Raw genomic sequence first — 15,612 nt, 5'->3', positions numbered from 1 at the left:
CTAGCTAAGGAACTCACTGAGATAGTGTGGGACTTTGCCATGTGTGTGGCCCAGGTTTGAGTAAAAGATCTACCGTATTGAGAGAAAGCATCAAGGCTGTGGTATCATTCTCTGCTTGTTTACCTCAAAATTAAAATAAGCAACCAAACACATTCATATGAAAATATTTTATTGACAGCTTTATGCCACAATAGACTGCTTCACAATAGACTGCTTCACAAATGAGTTCAAGACAGACAGGAATAAAAAATGTCAAGTTAATACTCTTCACCCTCATCATCTCCATTAGCACTATCTGCTCCAATCTCCTCATAATCCTTCTCTAAGGCAGCCATGTCCTCTCGGGCCTCAGAAAACTCTCCCTCCCCCATGCCCTCACCGATATACCAATGGACAAATGCACTCTTTGCAAACATTAGGTCAAACTTGTGGTTCAGCCGGGCCCAGGCTTCAGCAATGGCTGTGGTGTTACTCAGCAAGCACACAGACCGCTGGACCTTGGCCAGGTCTCCACCAGGGACCACAGTGGGAGGCTGGTAATTAATGCCAACTTTGAATCCAGTGGGGCACCAGTCCACAAACTGGATGCTATGCTTGTTCTTAATGCTGGCAATGGCAGCACTGACATCTTTGGCGACCACGTCACCACGGTACAACAGGCAGCAGGCCATGTATTTACCATGGCGAGGGTCACATTTCACCATCTAGTTGTTTGGCTCAAAGCATGCCTTGGTGATTTCCGGAACTGAAAGTTCTTCATGGTATGCTTTCTCAGCAGATATTACAGGGGCATAGGTGGTTAAAGGGAAGTGGATGCGGGGATAGGGCACCAAGTTGGTCTGGAATTCTGCCAGGTCAACATTCAGGGCTCCATCAAACCTGAGGGAAGCAGCGATGGAGGACGCTACCTGACTAATAAGGCGATTGAGGTTGATGTAGGTTGGTCGTTCAATGTCCAGATTTCGACAACAGATGTCATAGGTGGCTTCATTGTCTACCATGAAGTCACAGTCACAATGTTCCAGGGTGCTGTGAGTGGTGAGGATGGAGTTGTAGGACTCCACGACAGCTGTGGACACCCAGGGAGATGGGTAGATGGAAAACTGGAGCTTGGACTTCTTGCCATAGTCGACAGAGAGACGCTCCATCAGGAGAGAGGTGAACCCAGAACCAGTTCCCCCACCAAAGCTGTGGAAAACCAGGAATCCCTGAAGACCTTCGCACTTGTCGGCCTGCAAAATAAATTAAGTCTTGAAGGTATCTACAGTGACTTTTCTGAATCTCTGATTACAGTGGCCAAGCTTATAAAAGAAATATGAATAATGCTTGTAAAACAGTCAGGACTTTGAGGAATTTAAGTATTCAGAGAAACTTCACAATCAATTACTTGTTGGGGAAAATTCCACTAAAATGGCTATTTTATTTTTTATTAGTGATTTAATATTGATTTACAAAGTTATAGATAATGGGGTATAATTTCACACTGTTACCACCACCAGAGTTCCACACTCTCATTCCTTCCCCTGGAAACTGTATTAGTAATCCCAAGGTCACAGATATGGATTGGCCAATTTCCTTTTTTTTTTTTTGCCTCCAGGATTATCTCTGGGGCTTGGTTCTTTCTCTATGAATCCACAGTTTCTATGTTTTCTGGCTTTTTAAAAAATATTTTGATATGAGAGAAGTTGAGAGGGGAAGGGAAGACAGAGGGGAATAAAGATAGATACCTGCCACCTAACTAACCATTTATGAAGTGACCTCGCTGCATGTGAGGAGCTAAAGGCTTAAACCAGGATCTTTCAGTGGGTGCTTGTGCTTTGCAATATGTGCACTTAAACTGGCGCACCACTGCCAGGCCCCCAATTGACTTAATTCTATAACTAGCTGTACTTACACATATTTGCCCATTTTACTGTAGTCTTAACTTTTCTTTCTACATATATTACTATGTCCAAATGCCTTTCTTTTTTCCTCTTCTCTCTCTGGGTCCTGATGGAATTGGAGTTCTGAGCCCTCTGGTCATCTTCCGCTAATATTTCTCCCCCTCTGGGATTATACACCAATGTTCTTTATGGGGTATGGAAGGTGAATGTTCTGGCTTCTGTAATTGCTTCTCTGCTGGACATGGATGATGGCAGGTCAATCCATACCCCCAGTGAAAAAGGCTATTTAAAAAGTAAACTACCTTCATTTCTGAAATTAAAGGAATCACAAGATCTGTAATGACTGTATAGTTTATTTTTGAAACAGAATGTAATCTTTGTTGCCCTTGGTGTGACCACAGAGCAAGGGAAACTTATCAGTTGGAGTGTGACCAAGATAGCCTGTAACCACTGCCTCTGTGTAATGGATACTTCAGAAAGATTTATCAAACAGAAGGGAAAACACAAAGCAGAATTAGGTGTAATGCACCAAAGTAAAAGACTCAGGTTGGGGGGGGCGAGTGTTTAGGTCCTGGAATGTGATAGTAGAGAAGGGTGGGGGTGGAGGGGGGTGTTAGATTATTATGTGGAAAACAGAAATGTTACCCATGTACAAACTACTATAGTTTACTGTCAACTGCAAACTATTAATCCCTCAATAAAGAAAAAAGATTTGGTAACAAGTTTCTGAGCAGGAATATATCAGAACCATCAAGTTCCAATGGAATCAGGTACTGGAGTCAGGTCAGGTCTAGGTCTGGCTCCAGCAGGTTCCTTTCTGTGTGGTTTTAACAAAGTTAATTATTCAGTTTTATATATTTCACTAAATACTAACTTGAAACAGTGATCAGCACAGTAAGGAGTAGTTACCAGAAAGAAAGTTGATAAAAGTGATTATTACAATTCAAGACCCCCCCAACACACACACACACACCTCACTGGGGTTTCCTACTTATATGGGAAGTGTTGGCTGACAAACTAGTATTCTATGAAAGGTTGCTAAAAATGGTATCTAACACTCACCTATCAAAAGGTGTTCAGATTTGTGGACATTCTCCACTGACCTCTGTGAGACCCATTTATAAACCATGATGGTTATTTTTCTTAAATGTCATCAAAATAAAACAGAAAAGAGAAGCTGGTCTTGCTGCATATAGTTGTGCCATAGCCCAAGAGTGTCTCGGCTGAGAGTCTAGATGTTCAGTGAGGGCCATCAGTGTGCGAAGAGTTCTTGTAGTTAGTCCCACGCCACATTGAGCAAGTGATGTTATCTTATCAGTTTCCGAATCTGATCGGAGACAGGGTCTATAACCTCCCTGCCCAAGCTGTAATGTCCACGAGCATAGTTATTAGCAGTGTCTTCCTTGCCCGTGATGAGCTGATCAGGGTGGAATAGCTGGCAGTAGGGGCCACTGCGAATTTCATCTGCAAAGGGAAATCATAGAAGCCTCTCACCACTAGCCCTGTGTAAGAAGACCCAGCCTTAAGGTGTCTGTGGAGTCCCAGGACACACCCCTGGGATCTCACCCAGGTTACAGGCCAACTCACCAATGACTGTGGGTTCCAGGTCTACAAACACTGCCCTTGGTACACGATTGCCAGTGCTAGTTTCACTAAAAAAGGTGCTGAAGGATTCATTTCCATCCCCAGTGGACCTGTCACTGGGCATCTGGCCATCAGGCTGGATGCCGTGTTCCAGGCAGTAGAGCTCCCAGCAGGCATTACCGATCTGGACACCAGCCTGGCCAATGTGGATAGAGATGCACTGACGCTGTGGGAGGAAGATGCCCATATATATTATATATATTTATTTATCTGATTGTTTTTTTAACCAAAGCACTGCTCAGTTCTGGTTTGTGGTGGTAGGGAGGGGAGAAATTGATTCTGGAACATTGGAGCCTCAGGCATGAGAGTCCCTGCATAACCATTGTGCTATTTACCCCCTCTGCAGGTGAACTATTTATGAATGATTCACTCTCAGGGTTCTGGTTGGTGTACCTGGTTGTGTGCAAAAATTAATGTGCAAAGAAACTGGCTCTAGGGAAACATCACAAGTGGTAAAGCAAAGCTGTGTCTCTCTTTCCCTTTCGACCCATCCCATCCTTCTCAATTTCTGTCTATCCTATCAAACAGAAGGGAAAACAATGGTCACCAGCAGGAAAAGTGGATTCATGTAGGTAAGGAGATCAGCAATAACCCTGGTAGGGAAAACAAAAGACTTCCAGGGTGGAGCTATGGTGGCCTATTCACAGAAAGTTGTCCCTTCACCAGAAAACAAATGTTGATATTATAACAAAATAACTAAACAAATTTCATCAGAGAACATCTGGGTTTTTTGGTAAAGAAAGGATCATTAATATTTGAAAGTCATTGATTGTGTGGACTCCAGGAGCCGGGGGAAGGGAGAAAAGGACATTAACAGAAACGCAGCATTGAGAGTGGGGATATATAGCATACTGGATATGCAAAGAAACGTGGCTGAGGCTCTGAAGTCCCAGGTTTAATACCCTGTACCACTATAAACCAGTGATGAGCAGTGCTCTGGTATAAATAAATAAATAAATAAATAAATAAATAAATAAATAAACGCAGCATTGCTTAGACATCAGCTACCATATTTGCATTTGCTTTAGATCCACCTGGTGGATATTAAAGGGCCTCCTGGAAGCCATTCAGGAACCTAGTGGTTTAAGAGAGTTTAAGTTACTGTTTAGGGATATAGAAGCCACAATCTATTGTGTGAACCCCAGAGGGTCCATCCAGGAGCACTAGGGAAATGATTTTTCTTCCTTCATGGCAGCCAAGAAGCTTACCAAAGTCTAAGTTGTCCCAAATGGCATAGAAACCCTGGTGAATGGGATCAGACCACCCTGCAAGGAGGAAAGTGACTTTTACTTCAAAGCAGAGTTCCCACTTTTAGGAATCAATCTGGAAATAGTAGGAGGTCTGGAATACCCCTACCCCTCCCCTGCCCCTGACAGACTGTTTAAGGGACATCAGGTGTCATAATACTGCAGTACTATTTCATCCCCATTGCAACTCAAATATAAGGCAGAACCCAGCACCATTTGCTGGCCAACAACAGAAACCAAACAGATGTGTAAAACTAGGAAAATGCGGGTGCTGCATAACCAAGAAATTCAATGATACAGTTACAGAAGAGCTATCAGCAGAGGAAGAATTTAGCAACTGCATTGTCAGGAAATTTGAAGAAACAGATTAAGAAGGAAGCGACTTTAAAGTGTCCCTTGATAGTAAAATGGAAAACTTGAAAACAGTTATAGGGGATGAAGGACACTTTGTATACATTCCACTCTCAAGTAACAAGTAAAGGAATTAGACTTACCCACATAGAACAGACAATATCAGAAATAGAAGACAGGGAGTCGGGCGGTAGCACAGCGGGTTAAGCGCAGGTGGTGCAAAGCGCAAGGATGGGCATAAGGATGCGGGTTCGAGCCCCCGCTCCCCACCTGCAGGGGAGTCGCATTATAGGTGGTGAAACAGGTCTTCAGGTGTCTTTCTCTCCCCGTCTTCCCCTCCTCTCTCCATTTCTCTCTGTCCTATCCAACACCAACAACAACAATAAAAAAACAAGGAAAACAGAAGGGAATAGATAAATAGTAAAAAAAAAAAAAAGTAAAAAAAGAAAAAAGAAAAGAAAAGAAATAGACAAACTAGCTATACTCTTTGAATTCAAAGTAGGAGGAGAAAAATAACCTTTAGGAAAAATGAAGCAACTCTTAATTTTTTTTACATTTATTATCTATTCCCTTTTTTGTCCTTGTTTTACTGTTATAGTTATTATTGGTGCCATCATTGTTGGATAGGACAGAGAGAAATGGAGAGAGGAGGGAAAGACAGAGAGGGGGAGAGAAAGATAGACACCTGCAGACCTGCTTCACCACCAGTGAAGTGACTCGTCTGCAGGAGGGGAGCTGGGGGCTTGAACCGGGATCCTTACACCAGTCCTTGTCCTTTGTGCCACATGTGTTTAACATGCTGTGCTACTGCCCGACTCCCATGAAGCAACTCTTCAAGAGGATTAAAGACTATTATGAAAGTAATATCAGGATTATGAGTGTCTCAGAAGGAAAGGATAAAAAGGAAGGGAGCAAAGACTACATTCAAGGAAAGGATAACAGAACATTTCCAAATGTGTGATTTGGTCAGAAGGCAGATGTTCAGGAAGGAGACAGAACTCTCAAATTTCTAAACCCAAATAGGATTACATTAAGAAACATCACTGTGAAATTATATAAAGTAAAAGAATAAAGTGATTCACACACACACACACACACACACACACACACACACACACAGTATAGTCAGATTCACAGAAGATTTTCCTGCAGGAACCATGGAGGCCAGGAGAGAGAAGTGGTATATTCAAGGTTTTAAAACAATAGGGTATGAAGAACACTTTGAATTCCTTCCAGTATCAAATAGCAAGTAAAATAAGTAGACTCAGCCATGTATAAGAGAGCATCAGAAACAGAAGACAAACTGGCTACACTCTCTAAAAATGTGCCAGTCTCACACATTTTATGCTAGAAGACTATCATTCAAATATGCAAGAGCAATCAAAACAGTGCCAGACATACAAAAACAAAGGAGTTTGCCATCGCCAGACTTGCTTTGCAAGAGTTACTGAAAGGAATGTCACAGAGAAATAAAAAAGGAACATTGAACACTCAACAAAGTGATACATAGTAAAACAGATCATAGAGCACAGCCATAAAAATATGAGACATCAAGGACTGGGGTGGTGGTGCACTTGGTTGAGTGCACATGTAAAATGGGCAAGGACCCAAGTTTTAGACACTGGTCCCCACCTTCAAGGGGAAAGCTTTGCAAGTGGTGAATCAGCATTACAGGTGTCTCTCCATCTCTCTCCCTCTCTATCTCCCCATTCCTCTCAATTTCTGGCTATCTCTATCCAATAAGTAAATAAAAGTAATTAAAAATTAAAATATAACCATTTACAAAAGATATGAAACAACTTTAAAATATGAAAGAAGTGGTAATGGATAAATCTTGCTAGTGAAAAGAACAATGAGAAAAGAACATTTTTTCAAAAGATTCTTTTAGGCTGAGAAGACAGCATAATGGTTATGCAAGAAACTTTCATGCTTTTTTAAAGTTTTTTTAAATGTATTTTTAATATTTATTTTTATTTATTTATTCCCTTTTGTTGCCCTTGTTTTATTGTTGTAGTTATTATTGTTGTCATTGTTGTTGGATAGGAAAGAGAGAAATGGAGAGGGGAGGGGGAAGACAGAGAGAGGGAGAGAAAGACACCTGCAGACCTGTTTCACCACTTGTGAAGCAACACCCCTGCAGGTGGGGAGCCAGGGCTTGAACCGGGATCCTTATGCGGGTCCTTGTGCTTAGCGCCACCTGCACTTAACCCACTGCGCTACAGCCCGACTCCCTCATGCTTTTTTTAAAGAAAGGATTAATTAACAAAAAGGAAAAAAAAAGAACATTAGTGGAAAACTAGTGAAATCCATAAAAAGCTTGGAGATTAGTTCATAGTTATGTATCATTGTCAATATTCCAATTTTGACAAATGTACCTGGCTAAGTCATATGTTAACACTTGGGGACACTGCATGAAGGATAGTAGTGGTTCTTTTGCAACTTTTCTGTAATTCTTAAATCACTTCCAAATAAAATGTTTATTAAAAATAAAACCTCAAAAAAAAGAAACTTTCATGCCTGTAGCTCTAAAGTCCCAAATACAATTTCCAGCATTACTATAAGCTAGAGTTGAGCAGGACTCTGGTCTCTACTGTCTCTTTATATATTTCTCTCATAATAATTTTGTTTATTTTTTGAAGACTGTTAGGATTTCAGTTCCTGGTGCAAGATGGTGAAGGTGCACCTAGGTGGGGGGGGGGCAGGTTAGAGTGTTTTGCAGAGAACTGAGAAATTTTACACATGTACCAAAAACTGTATTTACTGTTCATGAGTTAGGTGGTAGAACAGCAGGTTTAGGGCACATGGCACAAAGCATAAGGACTGGCCTAAGGATTCCAGTTCGAGCCCCCAGATCCCCACCTGCAGGGGAGTTGCTTCATAGGCAGTGAAGCAGGTCTGCAGGTGTCTATCTTTCTCTCCCTGTCTTCCCTTCCTCTCTCCATTTCTCTCTGTTCTATCTAACAATGATGACATCAATAACAATCATAACCACAACAATAAAAATCAAGGGCAACAGAAGGGAAAATAAATAAATGGAAACCTCTTAGATGTATTTACATTAAACCTATGTAATACTTTCATGTATAATGCATTCATACACATAGAGTTCTCTATGTATTTTTAAATGAAGTAATTATCTCTAGTATGTTTGAGTCTCTCCTACAACTCTGTTTTGTTTTTTTAATCCCTTCTATATGTAATACTTTGAGGTTATTTAATTTGATATATGTGTTCAAGGATTCTTATTACTGTTTACATCTATAGCCAAATTACCTACATTTCTAAACCAGATGGCTTAGCTTATATGTTCAATATAAAGAACTGAAATACATGGACTTGTATAGGTTTAAAAAGTCAGATTTTGGCAAAATTATAGTGGTTATCTTTGAAGGGAGGTGGAGAGTGGTGAGAGTACTGAATGTGGTGGTTGGTGTGGTATGGAACTACACGCTTTTGTAATCTTATGATATTTTAAACCATTTAATGACTTATAAAAATTAAAAAAACAAATTAACCAAAAAGAAAAGAAATGACTCATACCTGACTAAGTAACCAGCTTTTTGTATAATTATCTTTCTGGAATCCTCTCCTGCTCAAGGACTATTTCCCAAACATGTTTTGTGAAATACAGTTCAGAGACATGCTTTGGGAATCCAGAGATATTAATGAACTGCTAGGTTAAGACTAGAGACCGCACCCTAGTTTTGTAGCTGCAATTGATATTCAGAGTAAGGACTATACCATTTTACAAGGACAGAGTAGTAGCTCTTGCACCATTTCCCTCAGCATCTGGGAAAAAGCCTGGTGAGAACGCCAATGCATGCAAAATTCCTCCTTCCAGCTCTCATTCATTCTGATAACTTTGTACCTTTTGAGTTCACCTGGTCTTTCTTTAGTCCTATTCTTGTAGAAGAACTTTTCTTTCTCTATTTAAAACTAGCTTGAATCAGCAAACTACAGTCAAATGATTCATTTAGAAAATGCCAGATAAGCAGAAGTTAGGTACATTCTAAATATTGGAAGCATATAACCTTGTGGAACACATCTTTTTAAACAGCATTTTCCTTTTACTACCAACACTCCTGAGGGAAGAGGAGTGTGTCACAAAGACTTTGCTGTTTCCTAGTAAAATACATATTTATCAGAGTGAAGAAATTGTACAGTTTTTTAGAGTTTAATAATACCAGGAAACTGCTTTCCTTTTCTTGCTAAGCAAAGCCACCCATTAGTTACCAAAATCACTCCCAGTTAACAAAGAGAATGAACAGAAAACTTATATGTAAACACATGAAAAAAGGGGGGAAAAGGGTGCCGATTATAATTCATTATAAGCCATAAAAGATAACTTTAGACATCCAAATTATCACCAGCAAATATCCCATTGCATTTCTCCTTGAGCCAGAGGATTTCAAGCTTTCAAAAGTTGTGAAAAGGAAAGTAAAGAACTTTCCACACTAGCTAAGCTTTCTTTTCTTTTTTAAAAATATTTATCCCCTTTTGTTGCCCTTGTTTTATTGTTGTAGTTATTATTGTTGTTCTTGATGTAATTGTTGTTGGATAGGACAGAGAAATGGAGATAGGAGTGGAAGACAGAGAGGAAGAGCGAAAGATAGACACCTGCAGACCTGCTTTACCTCTTATTTATTTATTTATTTTTATTTTTTATATTTATTTTATTTATTTATTCCCTTTTGTTGCCCTTGTTGTTTTATTGTTGTAGTTATTATTGTTGTTGTCATTGTTGGATAGGACAGAGAGAAATGGAGAGAGGAGGGGAAGACAGAGAGGAGGAGAGAAAGATAAACACCTGCAGACCTGCTTGACTGCCTGTGAAGTGACTCCCCTGCAGGTGGGGAGCTGGGGTTCGGGATCCTTATGCAGGTCCTTGTGCTTTGTGCCACCTGCGCTTAACCCACTTCTCTACAGCCCGACTCCCCTACTTTACCTCTTGTGAAGCAACTCCCCTGCAGGTGGGGGGGGCAGAAGAGTCAAACCAGGATCCTTATTCCGGTCCTTGTGTTTTGTAGCCACTTGACCTTAACCCTCAGCACTACCTCCCAACTCCCTCTAGCTAAGCTTTCTAAGGGGCCATTACCATAACCTGAGGTAATGTCTTCAGTTATCACCACCTTTGAGTTTTGATCCTTCTTTCCACATCCACTTCCATAAAACAGACATGGTACTCTAACCAAGTCGGCAAACTCACTGTCACTGGTGTGCTCTTCCTTTCTCATTCAGACTGTATTTGTGTGTGTGTGTGTGTGTGTGTGTGTGTGTGTGTGTGTGTGTGTGTGTAGTGGGGGGTTATTCTAGTGAACCCATGCATAGCAATAGCCCACTACTATATCATGCTCAATTTTAACTAGACTATTTCACAGCTCCAGAAAACTGGAGACAATTGGATATCTGTTTATGGATGTCCCCAAGGCCAGGGTTATAAAATACCTGAAAGGGGTAGTCAGGCGATAATGCAGTGGGTTAAATGCATGTGGCACAAAGTGCAAAGACCAGTGTTAAGGATCCCCACCTGAAGGGGAGTCACTTCACAAGAGCTGAAGCAGGTCTGCAGGTGTCTGTCTTTCCCCCTCTCAGTCTTTCCCTCCTTTCTCCATTTCTCTGTCTTATCCATCAATAGCAACCACAATAAAACAGGTGCAACAAAAGGAAATAAATAAATACTAAAAACAAACAAACAAACAAAAAACACCTGAATAGATCCTGTAATAGAGACTAAGGGCTTCTTTGACTGAAGAAGAGCTTTCTGTGGTTCCCAACTTTCTTTTATCCTGCTGCAGTATAATCTGCATCTTACAAAGCCATGTGGCTACAGCTCTGCTCTCCTGTGCTCACCCCCTGGAATTTAGGCAGGTAAGTGGCACAAGGTGGAATCAGTATAGATCTAATTTAAAACCAGCAGTTGTCTCATCAAAAACAAATGAAGGGGGTCGGGAAGTAGCACACGTGTCACACAGCATGAGGGCTGGCATAAGGATCCTGGTTCAAGGCCCAGGCTCCCCACCTGTAGGGGAGTCCCTTCACAGGGAGTGAAGCAGGTCTGCAGGTGTCTTTCTCTCCCCTTCTGTCTTCCCATCAAATCCCCTTTTTTCTCTGTCCTATCCAATAACAAACAGGATTAACAATTAACAATAATAACCACAATGAGGCTACAACAACAAAGGCAACAGAAAGGGGGGAAAATGGCCTCTAGGAGCAGTGGATTCATGGTACAGGTATTGAGTGATCCCCAGCAATAAGCCTGGAGGCAAAAAACAATTAAATTAAAAAAAAGAAACAGTTTTAATTTAACCAGGAGGCCTCATTAGGTCTGTTGTTTTTGCTCTCCTGCCCTTTTAAAGGTCTCAGCACTCCCTAACTTGCTCCATCTAGTATATTTTGGTGAAAAGCACTCAAGTACTTTATTACAGTCAGAAATACTTTTGTAACTGTGTGCTAGTCTCTGAAGGAGCAACAGATCAACTAATCACTGTTAATTGTTCTTCACTAGATATTTGTAAGCCCACTATTAAATCACCCATTAAAAAAGAATAGATACTGTTGTAATATTTGACACACAATTGTTTTAAAACATGGCTTATTTTTGGATACAAACTCAAAGACAGTTGTTTCCAATACCTATGGGAAGCATACTCAAGTTGTATATAATTTCATGCTTTTTTAAAACCCAAGAGGTTGTCAGTCCTGGTCTACTCTGGTTTTATAGGAAACCATCTTTTTTTTTTAATTCTTACACATTTTATTGTGTCTAGTGATGTTAGAAAAATGCTTAGAATGACACAATAGGAAGCTGACTATATTCTTTCATGCATCATAATGTCTCCTGAAGGATCTCACTAGACCAGAGATACTCAACCCTTAGCTTGCATTAGAACCACCCAGAACATTCTTAAAAACAGACTGCTGACAGAGAGCGGAACTTTTGCTTGTCTGATATCTTCAGAGTTGGTGAGGATTCTTCCCATCTTAGAAACATCTTCCAATTTCACCCAGATATAATATTCTAAGAGTAGAACAACACCTTCTTTTTGGATTCATTAAATCACACTATTTCTCACATACAGGAGATAGTTAATAAATAATTATTTTAAAAATTCTGGGATTAGCAGAGTCGCATATTTGGCTAATAGGGCTCTAGGGGGCCTCAGTTAACAGTAAAGTCAGCTACCAAAGAGAAGAGTCTAATTCCATCTGTTAGCTTTGTCGTTTTCTTTTTCTTTTTTTAATTTATTTTTTATTTAAGAAAGGATAAATTAACAAAACCACAGCTTTGCTATTTTTATGCAGTTGGGAGATTCTACTTTTGAATTTGAAAATAAACATTTTTCTTCAACAAAATGTTATTCAGGTGTATGTATGCATCAAATCCTAATTCCTTTCCTTTATGTGCAAGTAGCCAAAATAGGATAAGATCTAACAAATTGTTAAATCTAGGAGAAATTATATATTGAACTTTCCTTTAAATTCAGTTAACTTGTATTTACATTGACTTTAATGCCTGTGAATATATGTGACTGGGAAGTTGTTCAGTGGTAAAGCTCATCCCTTACAAATGTGGCAGGTCTAAGTTTCTATCCCTGAAGAACATAAAAAAGAAAACCAGATCATAAATGAATGCTACTATGGTCTCTCTCATAGAAATGTACAAAGACATCCCAACTTCAACAAGGCAGCTAAAACTAGACAAAAGTTGTTCCTTATAATGGAGGTGTCTTTTTTTTTTCTTTTTAATTTCCCTAGCAGCTAAGGCAAAACTGGCTCATGTCTACCAAAACTGCTTCTTTCTTTCTGACACCCAACAGATTTACACTTCCTTCCCTTCCTTGTAGGTGTGGCTGTGTTCATAAAATTCTTGCCAAGAAATGTGGCTATGAAGGGTGTAAACTACAGCCACCTGGAGTGAGCCACACACACACAAAAAAAAATTCTCACAGCATTCCTTGCTCAGAGCAGGACAGACAAGAAGATAGAAGGAACCTGTTCTTTGAATGACCCTATGGAACAGAATAATCCACACCCTCCACTATCTTTACTTCGGCAAGAAATAGACCTCTATTGAACTAACCTATTAAGATGGAGAGATTTTTTTTCTGTTGGAATTGCTTTTAGCTCTCCAACCAACATCCTAAATTAGTATTCTGTAGCTGATTCCTGTCATCATATCATTAAGGAGCACATTTTGATAAAAGTATCACCTGCAACAATTTAGAAGTCAAACAACATAGGAATTCGTTTGCTAAAGTTATCCCTTATAAAGAGGAATTGGATTGTGATAGTTAATGACTGCCTTCGCACAAGGATAATGAGAATGCAACTAGTATTGAGTAATTCTATTTTTCTTTTCCTTTATGATTTATTTATTGGTCAGAGAAAGAGAAGATCAGAGCTTCACTACAGCAAATTTAGTGCTAAGGATTGAAGTCAGTAACTCCTGCTTCAGGTTCCAAGATCTATTTTTGTACCTCCTTCTTGGGAATGAGAATTTCTAAGTAGAGACAAAAGGAAAATAAATAAAGGGATTTTGCAATTTGTAAAAACTGATAGCCATCTGAACTTAGCAATAGAAAGACAGCTGGTTTAGAAAAGTCAATTAAACAAAATGACTTGGGTTCACATGGTAGAAAGACTGGTAAAGCATACAAGTTACTAGGTTCAAGGACCCTCCTTCAACTTCCAAATCTCCATCTGCATGTGGGAATTTTCAGTGGGATAGGTTGCAAGACTCTCTCTCTCCTTATTTATCTTTGTCACTATTATAATTAAAAATAAAGTAAAATAAAATAAAATAAAATACCATGCAGTGGCTCAGTCAGTAAAGTGCACGTGTTACATAGTTCAAGGACCAGGGTCCCTGCCTTCAACGGGAAAGCTTTAGAAGCAGTCCTATAAGTGACTCTCTATCTCTCTCTATCTTCCTATTTCACATCCTGTTTCTCTGTCTCTAATATATATATATTTAAATAATCTTGATATATAAGGTTTTTTTTAATGACTAATGAAAATTATGACTTTCTCATATAGACATCTAGCCCAAGCAATAATTCTGGTAGTAAAAATGACAAAAACAATATTTTTTGTAGTTACTGTTGTTATTGATGTCATTGTTGTTGGATAGGACAGAGAGAAATGGAGAGAGAAGGGGAAGACAGAGAGGGAAAGAAAGACAGGCACCTGCAGACCTGCTTCACTGCCTGTGAAGCGACTCCCCCACAGGTGGGGAGCTGGACCATGATTCATCCTTTCATGCACTTGTCTTTTTTAAAACCTGGCTTAAATAGAAGGCTTCAGACCCAGACAAGTCACTGAAAGTTTAAATGAAGATTAGACAAGGCAACAGTTAATACCCTTCATAGGAGGAGTCCACTTGATGCAACTGAAGTTCTCCCCAAGCTCTAGATACAGGTGACTCAGCAGAGAGAGCCACCACCACCCCCTGCCACAGAACTCACAGGGATGCTGGCTAGAGCATGCCAGAAGTATTAGCATCTCCTGTGGAAGCATAGGAGGTGTTCCAAGAGTCCCTCAGGACAGTGGGAAAGTAAGTCACTATGGCAGGAGGGGGAGGATCCTTAGTTTCTGTAAGTAAGTCCTTAGTGGCAGTAAGCCATGGGAGGGGTCCTTCTTGCTGGGATCTCCTGAGGCCCAGGAGGAGGCACTCAGGTGAACTTGTCTTGCCAGACCAGATAAGATGACAGCCTTGATGCAGCTCAAAGTGCAGCTGAAGTCCTGCCATCCCAGGGGCCCTGGAGCCAACCCCTGCCCCAGCCCCTTCATATTTACCATGACTAGGACTTTATAGGTCTCAGTAGCTCTGGAGAAGGCAGGTGATGTTCTCCCACAGACAAGCTGCACGGAATCTAGGAATAGATGCAACAGAGTAGCCCTGTCCCTCACTGGCCTTATATAGTCTTCCTCATCTACCATAAGTGCAGAGAGCTGGAGCCAAACTCTTTAAAGGGGCCAGGAGAACTAGGAAGAGGAGACACGTGGGCCTGAGGATGGGCAGGATGAAAGAGAAGAGCCTAGAGGAGCATCTTCACTGACTTCAGTGAGTGGGGGCTGCGGTGGCAGGTAGGCAAAGTCTGGGGAGCTCAGGTGCCAGGTAAGGGCAGCTGCAACCACAGTCATCTCCCCTGCTGCTCCCCTCAAGGCTACCCCTGTCATGGTGACTGGGACCTGTGTGGCTGCTAGCCACCCCTGCCACAGAACTTCCTAGAAGGCGCAGCCTAGAGTTCCTGCCCAGCACTTTTGGCCTTCACAGCCTACCTGCTGGGCCACAGGTGACTTCTCACCTCAAGGCTCTTAAATACCATCATATGGCCCTAAGAACATTCATCTGTTTGATTGGTTTTCTCCTTTTTTTTTCTCCCTTCTTTTTTCTCCTCTCCCCTTCTCTCCCTTGTACACCCCTCCCCTCCTCTCCTGTCCTATCCTCTCTTTTATTTTTCTCTAAGGTTATCACTGGGACTCTG

At 40.7% G+C, this 15,612-nt stretch overlaps 1 pseudogene; it reads right to left on the bottom strand.

Moving 5' to 3' along the window:
• Positions 1-257: 257 nt before the first annotated feature.
• Positions 258-14,968, bottom strand: LOC132536177 (tubulin alpha-1C chain-like; annotated as a pseudogene).
• Positions 14,969-15,612: the final 644 nt, after the last annotated feature.

Source organism: Erinaceus europaeus (assembly GCF_950295315.1).
Source record: "Erinaceus europaeus chromosome 6 unlocalized genomic scaffold, mEriEur2.1 SUPER_6_unloc_3, whole genome shotgun sequence".
Lineage (NCBI taxonomy): Eukaryota > Metazoa > Chordata > Mammalia > Eulipotyphla > Erinaceidae > Erinaceus > Erinaceus europaeus.
This window is presented reverse-complemented; position numbering and strand designations above follow the sequence as displayed.